The sequence below is a fragment of the Benincasa hispida genome, chromosome 12 (assembly GCF_027475165.1).
Source record: "Benincasa hispida cultivar pf3 chromosome 12, pf3_genome.v1.1, whole genome shotgun sequence".
NCBI classification, from domain to species: Eukaryota; Viridiplantae; Streptophyta; class Magnoliopsida; order Cucurbitales; family Cucurbitaceae; genus Benincasa; species Benincasa hispida.
Window position 1 is genome coordinate 52438150 of NC_143489.1, and position 19041 is coordinate 52457190.

At 28.0% G+C, this 19041-nt stretch overlaps 1 pseudogene; it reads right to left on the minus strand.

Annotated features, from left to right (window-relative positions):
- Positions 1-12902: 12902 nt before the first annotated feature.
- Positions 12903-18352, minus strand: LOC120067529 (cytochrome P450 714C2-like; annotated as a pseudogene).
- Positions 18353-19041: the final 689 nt, after the last annotated feature.

Consider the following 19041-nt stretch of genomic DNA (forward strand, 5'->3'; position numbering starts at 1 on the left):
TATTAGTCCATATATTTTCAAATTGCAATTTTAGTAAATGTATTTTAATAAATTTTAAAATTAGTTATTTTGAAGTTAATTTTTTTAATCAAAATTTTGTAAATAATAATAATTTTTTTTTTTGCAAGAAAAGTAACAATGTAAGTATGTTATCCAATTTTATGGTTAGTTTATGGTACTGATAGTTGAAATAGACGAAATACCTTTTTGGTTCCTGTTTGTGTATTTAGTGCCTAATGTTTCAAATTGGCCACTTTAGTTGATCTCTTCTATTAATAAAACCATTAAATTTAATTATAAAAATTACTAAATGATGATGTGGCAAGATGATTAGGAAAAAAAAATATTTTTTAATTTTTTTCCTCTTCTTTCTTTCTCCTCTCTTCTTTCCCTCATCTTTCTCCTTTCTCTTTCTCTATCCTCTCATTTTTACTCTAAATCCCTCCTCCATTTCCATCTTCTTCTTTTTTTCTTTTCATTTTCATTCAGATGCAACTTTTCCTTCCAGCTACAAACTTAATGTGTCATTTAAAATTTTCAAACATCAACTTTCCTGTTATTTTTGCTTTAATTTTATCTCTCTAAAATTTCAACCCTTCTTTCTTCACATTAACCCTGCTCCAGAGGCAAGGATGAAGCCATAGGAAAGTAAATTTCGAAATTTGGTTGAGTAGTTAATTTTGAAGATGGGTAGAATGACACAAGGTTTATATCAACAATTTGTATACATCTTCAAGTGATTTTTAGAGAGTATTAGTCATTGATTTTGATATAGAACCAAAGGAAAGCTATCATTATCTGTCATGTTAAGCAGTTGTAAACGTTTAGAGGTTGAAACTTGGAATGAATTGATGACGAATCCACCAGAATGGCTCATAGAGGAGACTCATCTGGAAAATTAGGGAAGAAGTTTGGAATTGAGAGCAGAGTTAATTGAGAAATGAGACATTGCTCCGAAGTTGAGGTGGATTTTTCTGATTGGGTAGTTACCAAGAATTGATTTTGCCCACAAAGACAAAGAAAGAAGAAAATAACTAAAGTCGAAGGATGATTCTGGTATTATGTATAATGTTTATTTATCTTAAAGTTTTAGCATCTTTTTCTCCTTTGATTGAAAAATGAAAAAGGAAGTTGCATTTGAATGAAAAATGAAAAAGAAAGAGAGAGGGGATGGAAAGGGAGGAGGGATTCAGTGTGAAAATGGGAGGAGAGAGAGGAGAAAGAGAGAAAAAGAAAAAAAATTAAAAATATATGTATATATATTTCCTAATTTTCTTACCACATCATCATTTACTCAATTTTTATTATTAATTTTAATGATTTTATTAGTAGGAGACCATTTAAATCTATTTTTAAAAATTCAATAACTAAAATAGCCCATTTAAAACATTAGGAATCAAATACACATATTCTTGAAAATTCAGGGATGAAAAAGATATTTTTTTTCCCTTAAAGTAAATTGAAAACTAAAAACTAAGACAAAAGGAAAACGAATCTCTACACACAATGCAACTACAAAATATGGATGCTCTCTAATCTAAATACCTAAATGTTCCACCAAAGGTGGATGCTCTCTAATCTAAATACCTAAATGTTGTTCTTTGCATGACATACCAAACAATAAACAAGAAGCCAGGAACAAGATATCTCATTTGGTATGCTCGAATGCCGTCAACAAATTATAGATTTGAAGTTAATTATTGAAACAACCTAGACCCTTAAGTAATTTTCAAAAAGTCAACGAACTTATCATTGTCGATAAACGACCGATTCCTAGCTTTTTAGTTATAATCAAAATTCAATATATTGATATCGATGGAAATATCGAGGCCTTGATTTTATGAAAATATAGATGGAAATATCTATGTCGATAAAAATTTTGGAAAAATTTATAGAAATTGATGAAAATTGGTATAATTAGTTAATGAAACATTGATTATGACTTAATTAGATTATAATTGACCATTTTTAATCATAATTCTTATAAAGTAAGACACATTTAGATCTCTATTGTAAGTGTCTGTGTAAATATTGATGCGAAAGCAAACATTTTAAAAATAAATGGAAAATAATTACAAAGTAATATAAAACTTAGGAACATTTTGAGGTGAAATGATGTGAAAATTATGAAAGTTTTGGATGGTTTTTTTTTTTAAAAAAAAAACACATCATTTTGTGTGGAGAACTCTTCATAATATTCTTCCTATGAGAGTGACGTTACATCTTAGTGGTATGGATATATATACTCACTGCCCTTTTTACTATGAAGAACCAGAGTCTATTGATCATGTATTATTTTGCTGCCCCGGGGCCATGGAGATTTGGAGTCATATTTCTTGTTACCATCTAATTTTTGAAGATTTCAATCTAAGTTTCATACATAGATGGTCCCATCTAAATGCAATATGTCTCTTAAAGAGCTTGGTTCAATTGTAGTAACATGTTGGAGTATATGGAATTATTGAAATCAATTGATAAATGGTGCTACTATTCCTAATATTCTTGTCCGAACAACTTAGATTCAAAGTTATTTATAGGAAATCTCTACTAGTAAGAAGTCCCTGAATTGCTCTTATGCCGATTATTTATCCAATTTATGTTCTTCTTCTTGTTGGGGTTGATATCCTAAATCTCATGGGTCCTGTAGTTTGTAATTGTATTGTACAAACAGCTTTTTTTTATTTAATAAAATCTGAGAAATTCTATTCGACATTTAGTAGCATTAACTCACAAAACCAATAAATAAACATCCAAGGTTATCTTTTGTAACTTAAACATGTATGTAGAGACATATAGGTGGATTGTGTTTAAGTCATAACATGAATGGTCTGTAGTAGATAAATAAGGCTAGATACCTTATCCTGGTGACACTACGAATATGACCTGCCTTGTAGATGTTACAATTATTGTAAAGTTCTAAAAATGATCTGATTCTGATCATGCATGTAGAGACATATGAGCGGGGGTATTTTTATACAAAAGGGTTTGTATAAGACTGAACCATGAAATGAATAGTCTCATTATCTAACACCATTAATAGTAGAGACTTACATTTCACCAAGATAACCATAGGTGACATGACCTAAATCCTGAGTGAGTTGTGAACTCCTACTTATGAAGGCGGTCCTTTAATTTGCATGGTGAGAGTGGTCAGTTTGCCAACTCAATATGCTTACCATTTTAGGGATTCATTTGATTGGGGTGTTAGGAACACAACACAACTATACAAGAAAGAATTCACTCATTCCTTAATATCGGGTTTGGTCATAGTTGGACTATGACTTATTGTTCATTAGAGGGATAAGTGGTACTAAAAGAGTTAGATGTAACTACAAAGGCAAAACGGTAATTTTGGCCCAATTGTGCTTACGAGCAATTTATGAAAGGTCATCGCGCTATTGACTGGTTATATCTAATAGACACAAAAATATATCTATAGTGCGAAGAGTGCAGCGGTTGGTCTTTAGTGGAGTGACTGATCATTAACGAAAGTTGGGTAATTTAATTAAAGGAGTTTAATTAATTATTCAAGTACCATTGGAGCTTCAATCTAGAGGTCCATAAGAATTATTGAGAATTATTTTTGGATTAATTTGAATTGTTCAAATTAATTGAGGGATTAATTATATATGATATAATTAATTTAAATTAATTATATGTGATATAATTAATATAATGTATTTGATACATTATAATATAAAATTTATCTAAAAGGATATAAATATTTGAATATGATTCAAATATTAATTATATGAATTAGATTCATATATTTAATATAAATTTGATTTATATTAAATTTCATATATTATTGAGAGAATTTTAAACTATAGGTTATATTATATTTAATATAATGGAAACTATATGTTATATGTTATATTAGATATAACATATAGTATAATATATACGTTATATATTAAGATGGTTAATGTATAATTATATATTAAATAAATTAAAATTAGTTTTAATTTATTTTTATTTTTAATTTAAATGGAGGGAATTATTTCTAATTTCCTCCCTATTCTTCTCTCAATGAAGATCGTGAATGCGAGTTAGTTTTTTTTCATAACGTTCTTCTTCTTCTCCCAAAATATAGATGCTCCGTGTGGAAAAAAAGTGAAGCCAGTATTCTCATGAAAGTTGCTCTCTCTCAAAATCTTTTTCCCTCTCCCAAAATCAACAGAGCTCACAAAAGTCCCGTAATTCTCATATCCTAAGGAGAATATAGAGGATTATCTTGTCTACATCGAGTGTTGCTGTTTTTGTTCGTGTTCCAAGGTGGGTTTGCGATCGGTAGAAGAGGAAACTTGTGAAGGTCTCTGGACTTTAGAGGTTATATCTTTGAACCTTATTTTCTTCCTCTATGTAGTGTTCTTGAGCATATGTTGTAATTTATCTTCATAGAATGCATAATAGGGTGAATTTTATTTTTATGTGTAATTTGAATTTGAAAAACAATCTCGCTTCCATCTCTGGTTTTTACAAACCATCATGTGGTATCAGAGCAACGTTTTTAATTCCCAATTTTTAAATTTCCAATATTAAAATTCGCTTTATGGTGGGTACTGCACATTATGCTTTTATATTGATGAATGTATGGATTTTACCATTTTTTATGTTTTCTGGGTTGGACTCCACTCTATTTTTAAAATCTTCCATGCTCTCTACGAAATTTTTCTAACGAAATAGTACATATATAGATTGTTAGGCCTATGAAGATTCATATGTGAGAATGAAATTGTCTCTCCCTCAAAATGAAGAAACAAAAGAATCATAATAATAAAATAATCAATGAATAGTTTTTTTAATGTAATAAAAGAGTTAAATATTATTTAATTATTCTCGATGTCAATTATTAACCCAAAACATATATACAAAAGATGTGGTAAACTTGATAAACAACTATTCGTCGACTTTACAGATGTGAAGAGTGTTGTTGATGAGATTTGTGTGTTGACAAAGCACTTAGGGAATCTTTTTTTTTTCTTTTTATCCTTGTGATAAGAATCAAGTTGCTCATATGATAACTTGTCATGCTATTGATTTCTCAAATTTATTTGATACTTTTGTTTCTTTCCATTCGAAAGTTCGTAAAAAAAGTTAGGTTGCTAACTTCTCCAAATAGACGTGTGATATTATTGTTAGTGGCTTTTTGTATTCATTGTTCCCTTAATTTTGGAGTTTTATGAAGTTTGCTTCTTTCAAAAAAAAAAAAAGAAATAATTTTTTTGGAATGATTAACACGATACATATTAATAATACACATTAAATGAATATCTGTTGACATATCACATCAGTTTATTTATTTATATTATATTATCATTTGTAACATAAAAAAGTATTTACTTATATTTATTTTTTATTGTACCATAAGCGTTTGAATAATCAAAATTATGAATATTTGTTTAAAAAATTACTATTTATTTCATCCTATCAATCAAAATACTTTAATCATTTTTTAAATTAAAAAGGCAGATTCCTTAGTACCATAAGCGTTTGAATAATCAAAATTATGTAGATTTGTTTAAGAAGTAACTATTTATTTCATCATAGCAATCAAAATATTTTAATCATTTTTTAATTTAAAAAGGCAGATTCCTTAAATATTCTAGAAATTTATTCCTCTTGTATTAAAAAAATCAAAATATCATTTTAGTTTGTATACTTTAATAAATCTTAAATTTATTAACACGTGAATAAATTGACGAATTGTCACAAAAATATATTTTTTCAAAATTTTTTTTAGTGTTTTCAATATAAATTTTAAAAACATTATTTCCTTGTACGAAGATTCTTTTTGTTATTTAATCAATTTCGATATAGAAAATGAGTAAGTAACTTCACCAAGGACTAAAATTAGAATGTATTGAAAGTATATAGATTAAATTGTACATTTGAGAGTGCAATAACTTAAATTTATCAAATTCTAAATTATGGAGACCAAAATAATATATATATAAAAAAATAAAGGTAAAACGACACTTGAGAAATTATAAATTATAGGGATTGTGACAATTGTACCCTAAGGGCCCTGTTGACATCTACTAATAGGTCTTTTATAGATGCTTGGAATAAAAGATACCTAAGAATAAAATGTCTGGAAATAAAAAATAATTGTGTTTGGTTGTGCATAGTAAATTCTATAAGAAATTTATGGAAAAAATTATGTTTGTATTTAATTTATAAAATTAAGTATGACAATCGTATATAACTGCAATAGATTAATTAATTAAAAATAATCATCATTTAATATATTGATAAAATTTAATTAATTAAGAATCAATAATAATTTTAATTATAAATATTTTAAAATTGAATAATTTATAATTAAAATTAATCAATTATTATATTAAATGAACGTCATATTGATTATAATTTAATACTTAATCATTTTTATGATTTATTAAGTTCAACATTAATAAATTTATTTTTCATCAAGTAATATAAGAAAATATATTTAATAAATAATATATTATATAAAAAATGAAAAATGAGATTAAAAAAATATGATAGGTTAATAAAGAATATTAACAAAGAATATTAAAAAAGTTTTATATGGTTATATTGAAATAGAAAAATCAATATAAAATAAAATAAGATAAACTTTTATTTTGAAGAATATTAAAGGTTATATATATGTTTTGGTTTTTGAAGCATCATCATTATAGCAATGCCATAGTGACACGGAGGGATGGATGTCCTTTTCTAAGGATCTCTTTCGTGAGAAGTTTATGGTCTCAAAAATCATTTTTAAGGTGTAATTGGTTATCCTTTTAAAATAAAAATGGTCAGCAAAATTAGAAATCAGATTTAAGTTTCAGCAGTGATTGGGTGTAATAATAAAATATGAATCAACAATTGTGAGTTATTTGGCAGCCTTAGAAAAAAAGGATGGAATACACTTTGAATTTTAAAATAAGTTTCCCACTCAAGAACATTTAGAAAATCATGTTTCCTGATTTTGACATCAAACTTTTTTACTGAAATTTTATGTACTTTTTGGGACTATTATCCCAAAAACACTACTAAATTTTCCAAAACAAATGTTTGTATAAAATAAATCAATCATCAAACTTTTTTAGTGAAATTTGATACACACAAGTATATGCATCTAATTTAATATAGTAAAATGGTCAAGAGATTGAATATCGTTATTTGAAATTAGGTATTTAATTCAATTAACTATGAGGAAATTGTCTAACTTTATTTAGGAATTCATCACTTAGTGGTGATTTTGCCAACATAAATAAAATAAAGAGAGCGATAAACCATCAAAAAAAAGAATTCACCAGCTAAATTGTCCTGGGATGTCCATTTCATTCAACAAGGTGTAGATTCAAAGATTTTTTATTCCATCAATTTAAATATTTACCTAGGCATAGAATTTTACTATCTAGGTTTTCTCTCTCAAGCCCAATCCTTTCTAATATCTAAAAGTCAAGCATATTTTTATGCAATTGAACTATTAGACACAACATTGAGATTCTTCATTATTAATCTATAATATTTTTCTATCACTTTCGTGCATAATCTAACGTCAGTTTAATATGCTAGATAGCAATTAAGCATTTAAATAGGGAACCACAAGCATGATGAAAGGAAAATAGAATTCAATTAATCAAATTATTGAAGTCCAACCACAAACAATATGAAATCAATCTAACCCTAAGGCCAATAACAAATTAGTCACTCATGTTCAGCATCTTCAACATAATCATGTTGTACATAATAAATAAAGAGAAAAAGTAAAAGAACATGAAGTCCATTGATCACGATTCGTTGCGAGCACTAAACTCCACGTTGTCCTCTCGATCTCCTCTACTTAATCTCGATGTTTAAGCTCTGAAAAATCCTCTAAACAGTAACCTATTTGGTTCTGTGGAAGCCCTAGGTGAACTCCTCACCCATTCCCTTCAAATGACGACAAAACGAAATAAATGGATGGGCACAAGTTGTCATAGTGTTGTGGCACCAAAAGTGTGTGCTACGACGCTAGATGAAAATCACACACTGAAAAATTTTTCAGCATCGCGACACCAGACTGATGATCTATCTCTGGTTGTGGCATCGACCATGGCACCACAGCTTGTCGTGCTCCCTTCTTTCCACAATTTTGACCCCTTTTTACCTCTTCTTTGTCCTACGTCAAACTTTGACCTTCCTAAGAGGTATTTTTGTCATTTTATGTCTTGATTAACCCATTCCGATCTATATGCTCGATTTCTACTATTTAAACAAATAAAACATCAAAGAGCACATTAAAACAATAAAACTATCCAAATCTAAGCTTAAGACAACACTTTTCCGGTGCTTTTCGAAATTTCATATATTTCTCGAATAATTATACCAAAAGGAGAATACTACTAAACTCCAAACAAATGTTTGTTTAAAATAAATCAGTTTGGGAGAGTTTCACTTATTTCTAGAACTTTGAAAAACCCTAAAAATAAAACACTACTTTTAATACAAGTTTTGAAGTTCATTAAACAAACATTTTATTCTAAAACTTTAGAAAGTTTACTTGAGTTAAACTTCTAAAAACAAAAAGTTCTTATTTCAAAATTTTGTTCTAAGCAGTAGACCATTTATTTTATTTCCAGCTTCAATGTTGAAACTCAATTTTAAAAATTGGAGAATTCTTATCTTGAAAATCTACACTTAAAAATTGACAATTTAGATTCATTAATATTGATTTTGAAAAGAGACCATTCGTTTATTTCAAACTAGATTGTTCATTGTCAAAACTATTTGGAAAGAGACAATTTTGTTTTATTTCAAATTTCATTGTTAAAACTATAATTTTTTAACATAAGCAATTTATTTGATTTCAAACTTTATTGTTAAAAAACAATTTTGAAAAGATGCAATTTATTTTATTTCAAACTAAATTGTCAGAAAAATAGATTTGAAAATATAGGCAAAACAAAACTCTAATCAAATCAAATAAAATTTGACTAATTCAATCCGAAAATCGTTTATGTTTGGTCTACTGAAGTAGCTCATTTAGACTTAATTGCCATAAGCAGGATTTCGTTATGGCCCAATTTTATTTCACACCATTGATCAATTTCTAAATTGAGATACTATTTAGAAATTATAAATTGAAATCAAATTGAAAATTTATTTTAAGTGAATTATCAATAATTTGAAATTCAATTTAGAAACAAATCAATTTAATTAATTTGAAATCTTATTAGAGAACTCTCTATTAAAATTAAATTGAACTCCATAATTAAGATATGGAGAGTGAGAACCGAGAAGAAAGAAAATATGGGAAGAATAAGTTTCTCCAATTTTTTTATATCAATTTTTAGTTTTTTTTTCATTATATTAATAGGTAAAAATATAAAAGTCATAAAAATGTAAAAACATAAACTTTTTCACTCTTTTGCACAAATAAACTTTTTGACGTCTACTTAAACATAAATTTTTAGTTTTTAGTTTCTACGTTAATACCACTTCTAAAATAATAATGAGAATTGTAATGTAACCCTAAAACTTAACCAATTTATTACCATTAATTAGATGAAAAACTAATATATTATGGAATAAGCAAGTTTAATATTAATTTGGGTGAATTTTGTAGTATAAAAGAATAGGATTATTATTTTAAATGATAAAACTACTAGAAATATTTTTAAATATAACAAAACGTCATTGTTAATAAGTGATAAACATTTATACTTGAAAACAACCCTATAGAATAAGGTTAATTCACCACTTTAGATTTTAAATTTTCAAGTATGTATCAATAAGATTTCTATGCATTGTCTATCATATTAGAATTCAATTTCATCTTTTCACATAGCCAAATCTTTCCAACCTCGTAATACAAATTTATTGTTCGTTTACAACGATGTTTAGCAACATTTACTGCATTCGTAATCTATTCATTGGTGAATGCATTTATAAGCAAATTGTTCATCATCACCATTTTTTTTTTTTTTCCCCATAGAAGTGTTTCCTTGACCATCCACATCATTTTGGTTTATTTTGCTAATGGTAAGGATAGTTTTGAATAGTATTTTTTTAAAAAAAAAAAATGCAAAGAGATATGTTTTAAACTTTATATATATAAATTAGGCCAATTAAAAACTTGTTAAATTTTTTTAATTAAAATAAAAGTCAACCGTCCAAAATCCAACAGGTTTCTGTTCTATGGGATCTGCCCAAGGAAAAATTAGAAACGACTTGCGGTCACATTTTTAGAGGGGGTTTCTACTTAGAACGCCTAAAAAAAAATCTTATATTTTTGTAAATGTCTTAAAGTTTGATTTTTTTTTAAAGATCATTTTTATGGTTAATTTTGAACAGTTATACCCTTTTTATTTATTTATATCTGTTTTTTTTATATATTTTTTTCTATTTTCGGGTTACTTTAATGATGGGAGAGAAAATACATTTATTATATAGATAGAAAATGTATTTAATATAAATTTTCTTATTTATCAATTGGAGAGAGAAAATACATTTATTGTAATTCTTTCATTTTTCAATTTGGAAAAAAAATGCATTTAATGAAATTTTATTTTCTATTTAAGTTGGTTTTCACATATCAACTTATTGGTTTTTTTATGAATTAATGGTTATTTTAAATATACCTTAGAATATTTTGACAGATTCATGATTATTTTAAATATACCTTAGAACGTTTTGATGGATTCATAATTATTTTAAATATTTCTTAGAACATTTTGTTAGATATTTGAAAATATTCTAACTAATATGTGAAATATACTATCATTTATAAATTAGAGATTGACTTAGTGTTTGACATAAATCATAGTATAAGCTAATATATGAAATATACCACTATATAAATCTTCATAAATTTCATTTAGCCCACAGTATATATATTATAATACATGAAATCTAAAACAAAAAAAAACAGTCTCGTTTATATCAACTAGATGAATACATATACCATAATATTTATCAAATTTCCTACCAAAGCTAAAAAAGAAATACATATATCACAGTATATATAAAAAATAAGAAAAAATAAAACTAAAAGTTGAATTGGGTCTACCATTTGTTTGCTCTGAGTCCACCGTCACCGTTTATTTATTCTGAGTCTACCATCGTTGTTCATTTGCTTTGAATCCGTCATTGTAGTTCGTCCGCTCTGAGTTCGTCATCGCCGTTCTTGTCATCCCATGCTCATCCCATTGTCGGATCGCCCCATGTCATCTATCTCCCACCTGTAACTCACAATCACACCGTCGGAGGGAGAAAAGAGAGGGGAGGAAGAAATAACTTTGTAGCATGGGGAAGAGAATATATGCATGAGAGAGAGAATATGCATATGCATGGGTAGAGAGAATAATATACCTAACATATGTGAGGGCTAAATTGTAAATAACCACTAATATTAATGAAAATAGGGAGATTAATAGATTTTTTTCTTTTTCTTTTTTTTTTTTTTTGGCAAAAAAATGAAATGTTCAAAACTAGCCTCTTTAAGGTCACGTAGAAATCCCTTTTAAAGAAGTCATCAAACCCCATGGGCCGGACCGGGTCGGGTCAAAATCATTCCCAAGTGTATGAAGCTACCATTTTTCCAAAACTATTCTTCCAATTTTCGAAACTACCCTTTAGTCTTTTATTATTGACTCACAAAGTCTTATATAATTAATTAAACTCTTATTAATTTCTTTTTACGGCTTAATTATGATTATGGTCTTTGGTGTTTACTATTTTCAATATTGAAGGCTTTTTAATTTTATAGAATCACTGTACTTTTGAAGATTGAATATGCAATTTAATGGTAAATACCAAAGGGAAATGGCAAGACTCTAGTTTATATTTTTTAAATGAAATTTACGAAAACTACTTTTTTTTTTCTTTATGAAAAAAGAACATGATTAAGGTTAACTAAAAAAATATTTTGAAAACATTTTCAAATTGAAGGGAAAAACTCAAAAAAGAAAAAAAAAAAACAATTTTGATCATAAATTTGTTACGTTCTATTAATTAGATCGTGATGTGTTGCAAATTTTACCTAAAATAAAGTTATGCACAAAATAAATTTGACTAATATACAAATTAACCACCAAGTAATTCTTTTGAAATTCATAAATTTTAATCAAAACAATCATCTCTAATGTTGTTTTCTCTTAAAATTTATCAATTTCATATATAACATCTGCAGATTAAATTTTAATTTTATAATTTTTATTAAAAATTTAATAAACAAAAAATGAAATCAAATTTGATTTTATTAGTTTTTATGTTTTGTTGTCTAAAACTTATTTCAAGTTAAAAGCTAAAATTTGAAAATTAAAAGAAAAAGTACTTTTCTTTTCTTTTTTTTTTTTTTTTATTTTAAAAATACAATTTTCAAAAATCGAAAATTAAAATTTAAAACAACATTTGATAAACCATATTATTTATTGGGTTGATATTTCATTTCAAAATGGATCCTATAGAAATGATAAATATAAGAAAGTGTCATTAAATCAGCTAAATTAGAAAAATAGAGAACTAAAATTAAAACTCTTAACATTCAATATTGAAAAACTTGTCTATAACAATAATTAAATCCCACAAAAAATTTTCAACTCTCAAACTGAGTAGAAGGAGCAAGATATTAAATATAGAATTTAAATCCTAGTATCCTACCAACCAAGCAAACAAGACTTGTCTTGTTTAGCCATTCAGCCCAATTAATTAATGCAATTGATAATATTATATAATTCATTTCAAAAACTAAATATGTAAATATTAAAGAAATTATCTTGTTAGAACAACAAGATTATGTAACTAAGGATTACAAATGTAATAAATACTATTTAAGTTGAAACCCAAATTTCCTTGTCCTGTAAACATCTCATAACTTGTGTATAAACTATTTTATTTCACAAGTTCTACAAGATTTTCAGATCCAAAATTTATTAATAGAAACATCAGAGCTTCCTTAGATTGAGAATAACTCCATTTTTAGGCTCCACAACCAAGCTGAAGGCAGGGGAATGCTCATAAGAAGATGAAAGAGAGAATTCAAATTTTGACACAATAAGGCTCACAATCACTTTCAGCTCTATCAATGCAAAATGTTGGCCGGCGCACACATGAGACCGGACCCCAAACGGTATGTAAGCCTGTGGATTCTTGCAAGCTTTGAGGACGCCATTACTGAACCTCTGGGGATCCAACAAGAGCGCGTTCGGTCCCCAAATATCAACATTATGATGTAGCATTGAGATCGGAATTTGAAAACTCATCCCTTTGAATCGTAATGTTTTTGAATTTTATGTCTTCCAATGCTTCTCTTGTGATAAAAACACCTGGTGGGTACAGCCTAAGTGTCTCTTAAATCACCATCATCAACTAACAGGCAATCAGAAATTAATTAAGATCATAAGAATTGAATTCTTGTAACCAAACAAACCATTCAAAGTTTCGACATTAGTAAGTAAAACTACCGTCTTCATGTTCTTAATTGTTTCTGCATCGAGAGCGTGATCTTGACAACATTTGAGTACTTCAGAACGAACACGAGCTTGCCAATCCAGATGTATTGCTAATAACATCAAGCACCACGATGTTGTTATTGCTGTCGTCTCATGGCCAGCAAAGTATATGTTTTTGCAGTTATCAACAATGAACTTGTCTCGAGATATCTTCAACTAGTTATTGTCTTCATCAAGACATTTTGCACCCTCAAGAATTATTTGCAACAAGTCCTTTTCGTTTGAACCCTTCTTGATTCATTCATTTACCACTTCTAAAACCATTGATTCTATTTCCTTCTCAAGCTTCCATATTTCTCTATTGCTTTTGGTGGGGAGATACCTAGCACATAAACACTTAGATTTGTTACTCACACGATATAAATCAAATCAATATTTAATTACATTGATGGATGGTTTCGGTGTCAAAATACGTATAGCTCAACAGTATCAGTAATTAACATTTACTCTTTTTCTTAAGGTCGGAGGATCAAATCTCCCACATATATACCTGAACCCAGGGACACCAATGCTTGCTTTGGACATGATAACTTGAAGAGCTCTAAGTTTTCGGAATTCTCTTTCCCTTCACAATAATTACTTCTGAAACATGCTTTCGAGATAATATCGGCAGATAAGGTTCTAAGATAGCTATCAATATTGATTTCATATTGTCCTCCATCATTGTCAACTATGGTTTCCCATGATCTTACCATAGACTTTACAGATTCCACCATAAGATTTGTCATGTTTGGTAAATTCAAAGATCTTTCAGTTCATCTTCTATCATTTAAACCAAATAATTAGCCCTATAAATAAATGGATTTTCGTTTTAAAATCGTTAAACTATAATGGGATAAAATGTATGGATCTATTAGACACGAAGTTAATTTTATGTCAAATAGATCAATGAGGAATCTGTGATGGATCTATTATATATAAAAGGCTAAACTACATATTTAGTTCATGAACTTTGAATTCTGTGTCTAATTGGTCTCAGAACTTTCAGTACTACAAAGTTAGCTTATGAGCTTTTGAAATTTTATGGATCAAGTAGACAAAACTCTCAAAGTTCATGGATTAACATATAAGAAATTAAGAGTTCAAAGACGTTTAGAGGACATGCTAGATCAGTTTTAAATTTAAAGACATATCAGTCATTGAATTTAAAGTTCGCTCGTCTATGAAAATACATTTTTAAAGTTCATAGACATAATAATTTAACTCTATGACTACTAAGGCTGTTAATTTAACTCAAAATATGAAATCACCCCCACATCCATAAATTACTTTTAGGTTAAAAAACATTTTTTGACCCTAAATTTTTATGAGTAACAAATTAGTCCTTAAGCTTTAGTGTACTCTCAAATTTGTAACAATTTAATCCATAAACTTTAATGAGTAACAACGTAGACCTTATACTACTTTGAAATTTTTAATAATTTAGTCCCTATAATGAAAAATCTCATCAAAATTAAGTGTCAATTTTTATTACATAATGACTTGGTCAATATAATTTATAACTAAATTTGATTTTCTGATCTCTATATGTGTAAGAAATTTCATTAATTCTTAACAATATATTTCATGATAGATACTAAATCATTACAAAAGTACATGAACTAAAGTGTTACTTCAATGAAAGCTTAGTGACCAAAAGTATATTTTAACCCTACTTTTATCACATGATCACATTGGATTATCTATTAACCCAATAACTAATAAACTATAGTTTGAAACAAAAAAGACTAAAATGAAAAGTTAAATCAATTTTGAAAACAAAAAAGCAAGAACAAACATGGTTGGATTAAATGTGTTTACCAATTTAAAAAAACAAATGAAATGATATTTTACCTCGACTATATCAAGGTAGAGAGGAGCAATAGTCTTCCTTTGGTGGACCCAAATTGGGCCACTTGATCCAAAATACCCAGGCCCAATAAGGGCCCACTATCCTTCGACAAGTGGGCAGGCTTTCCCAAACTTAACGTGGTTGATAGACCAATTTCCTTCACCATCTCAACGTCCGTTATGCAAAATATTTGAACTGTCCCGCTCGAATACACGAAGTTTCGCCCTAAATCAACCGAATAGTAGTAATATCAACTTAAATTAAAAGTCAATTTTGAGGGACGGTTTTCAAAATCATTGATAGAAAATGATATTTTATTATATTTAAATTTTTTTTTTTTAGTAATCATGTCATTTAAAACAATGGGTTAAAAAGTGATTTTGAAAAATCTTAATTTTTTTTTTCTTTTTCTATGTTTGGTACTATTAATTAGGAATAAATCAATCTCTATTCTATTAAATGGGGAACAATGATTAAGTTTCTCTTTACCTTAAATTTTTTTATAATTACTCTTTTGCCCTCACCCTCACCGTCCTCCATAGTTTTATACGTACCTTTTTTACACATTTTTTTTCCATTTAATTTTACATTCTTCTGTTATTTTACCATTAAAGTCACACCTCTTTGGTATACATATCTTTTTGTGTTGGCCAATAACTCTCTTAAAAAAACTAATAAAACAAAAAAAAATTTATGGAAAGAGCATGAAAATTTCCCTTTTCCTTCCAATTTCAAGGTAACAATTTGAGAGAAACCATCACTAAAGATTGAGAAAAAAAATAGGGAGAGAGATTCAATAAAGAAAAAAGGAAAAAAAAGAAAACAATGGTGAATTGTCTACTAAGATGGATGATTTCCTTTAACTAAAAATAAAGAGAAGTAAGAAATAAATTCAATAACGAATCAAATCTTGGGATGAATGATGGTGGAGACAGGATTATGATAGAAGATGCTTTAAGAAATTTGGAAGTTCATACAACATGTGAATTTCTCTATCTTTTTTTCCCATATTATGCTAAAATTAGGATTAAAGATTTCATGTAGTTGATTCAATATCAGGTCTACATAGAGTGAAAATTAAGTAAAAAAAAAAAAAAATCTAATATTTTTTTGTCATTAAGTTGTTTTTGCTTGATTTATTTGAGATAATTGTTTTTACTTGATTTGTTCGAGACATATTTGAAAGTGAGAGGGTAGTTTTTGAAAAAAAAAAAAAAATTAATGTAGAATTGATTTTGTAAAAGTGATTTTTATTTAATCATTTCAATGTATGGTATGATATGATTTTTTTGTATACATTTAAAAGTGATTTTCAATTTTGAATTACTAATATTAGAGAAGAAAATTGAGGAAAAATCGTGATTTGACGCTGGAAAATGTTAATATTTATACTGTGCTATATTACTAATTCTTGGTCAATCAGATTCCAAAATGACCAAATTTTTTATACTCCCAAAATCATTTTTAAAGTGATTTTTACTTTTCTAAAATCAAATTTGTTTATTTGTCAAGCTTAACTATAGTTAGGGTGAAGTGATTTTGGTAATAGTAAAAGTGATTTGGTCATGTCAAAATCACTCTTTCAAACTTCATATCTTATTTTATTTCACCTCTTAGATTACGTTCAAACTTTATATCCAATATTTCTATTTTCGAATAATGAAATTTATATTCGTTCAATCATTCAGCACCCATCACGTTTCATATTTAATATAATTAAAAAAGACGTATAGATTATCTTAACTATTATCTCTTTCATTATTTTTATATTTTTCATTTACTATTTAAATTAAATTAAAAGTCAAATTCATTTTTATAATTCATGTTCTAAAGATTTTTATCACATGTTGTTAGGGTATACTCCAACCCAACTGTTGTTAGGGTTTCTAACCGCAGATATAATGCCTTTGTGTCTATTTGAAATTAGACACATTCCCTCCCTTCTATGCACCACATGATCCCATAAATTTCTCAAAAACCAGCCCCACGAGTCAGTACTTTCCTCCGGTACAATGGCATATGCAACCGGATAAACGTTACCATTTGCATCAACTGAGATAGTTATTAACAATGTTCCTTCATACTTCCCATACAAATGGGTTTCGTCAATTTGAAGTAGCGGCCTGCAAGGCTTGAAACCCTCAATAACAAGTCCAAACGACCAAAACATGCTACTAAATATTACAATCCTTTCATCACAATCCACCTCATTTAGCCTCTAGTGGACGACTGTACTGGGGTTTGTGATTTGTAAGATATTCATCCATTTGGGCAGTAAATTGTATGATTCGATCCAATCTCCGAATATCTTCGCAATTGTCTTTCTTCTTCCGTCCCACACTTTCCAGTAACTGACGGAATAACCATACTTCTTCAAGATAATATCTTGTAATGTTTTGATGTCAACTGACGGATTTTTTTCACTATGTTGCTTACCTCAGATGCATTTAGATCTGAGTCCAATTGATTGTGATCCTGACTCAATCTTGCATACACACAAGAATGTAGGCCATTGTACTGGGTAATTTCAAATTTATCGTGTTTTTTTACGGCTAACAGCGCAAAGTCTCCACGTGCACCCATTGCCATATCTTTTACACCTGACATCCCATGTTGTTTTCTTCGACTCAATGAATTCAGAATTTTAATGTCGAATGATTGAATAGTTTTTTACTACATTTTTTAAATCCAATTTGGAATTGAATATCATCCCTTTAAGCAGTGAATCAGACCCCATATTACTATCTTCCCCCGTTGTCAAATCAGATTCAATGGTCATCTCGTTCAGGTCTATTTCAGTAAATGTTTCGTGGACTTCATATACGCCATAAAATTGACCAGATAGCTGATCTAGATCAACATCATCATTGTCTATTTCAACTTCTTCGTCGTTTGTGGCAATAGTTGGATCACAATGCTCATCCTTCACATCATGACTTTCAAACTCAATAGTAGTTTCAACTTCTTCTCTCGTTGATGCTGGACTTGTGACACTAGGTTGGGATATATACAGTTCAACTCTATTTGGAGGGTATGGAGCGTTGCTCATCATGAACCGTACATTAGTCTCACTTTGTAATGAGATAGGGATATAGAAAGTAGATCCCGCTACATAACTACCATATCTAAATATTACCTCTACCCCATCATCTCAATTTATGGATAATGCATCACATAATCCATCGATTAATGTGTTGAAGTCAACTTGATGATGCATGTTTATACGAAGAGATGGTTACCTATCATATTCTATCTCGTTTGACCCATTAACAATGTTTCCATGCATATAACATAAAAAATCCACAACGTCCATCGTAGTTTGGCAAATGCAATATGATATTTATTATAATATTTGTAAGTATATATTAGGTCAACTATATTAATGTGTTATTACTATTTTTTTTAAATATGTAAAAATAAAGGAATGTTTTTTTAAAAAAATAATATCTACCATCAAACCAAAAAATAATAAAAAAAATAGTTACAAAATCATTGTTATATGCATCATCATTTGACCATAAATCAATGATAAATATTCTTTTAAAATGACATGAATCTTTGTTCTTTAATCATCATAAAATTTACAATATTAAGGTGAATAATCCAAAATAAATTGACTAGATAAACAATAAACATAACAACAACAACACAATATTACTAACAATAAAATTAACATTAACATTCAAACATTCAATATTCAATAATCAATACATTATTCCAAATAATAGTAAATAACTATAT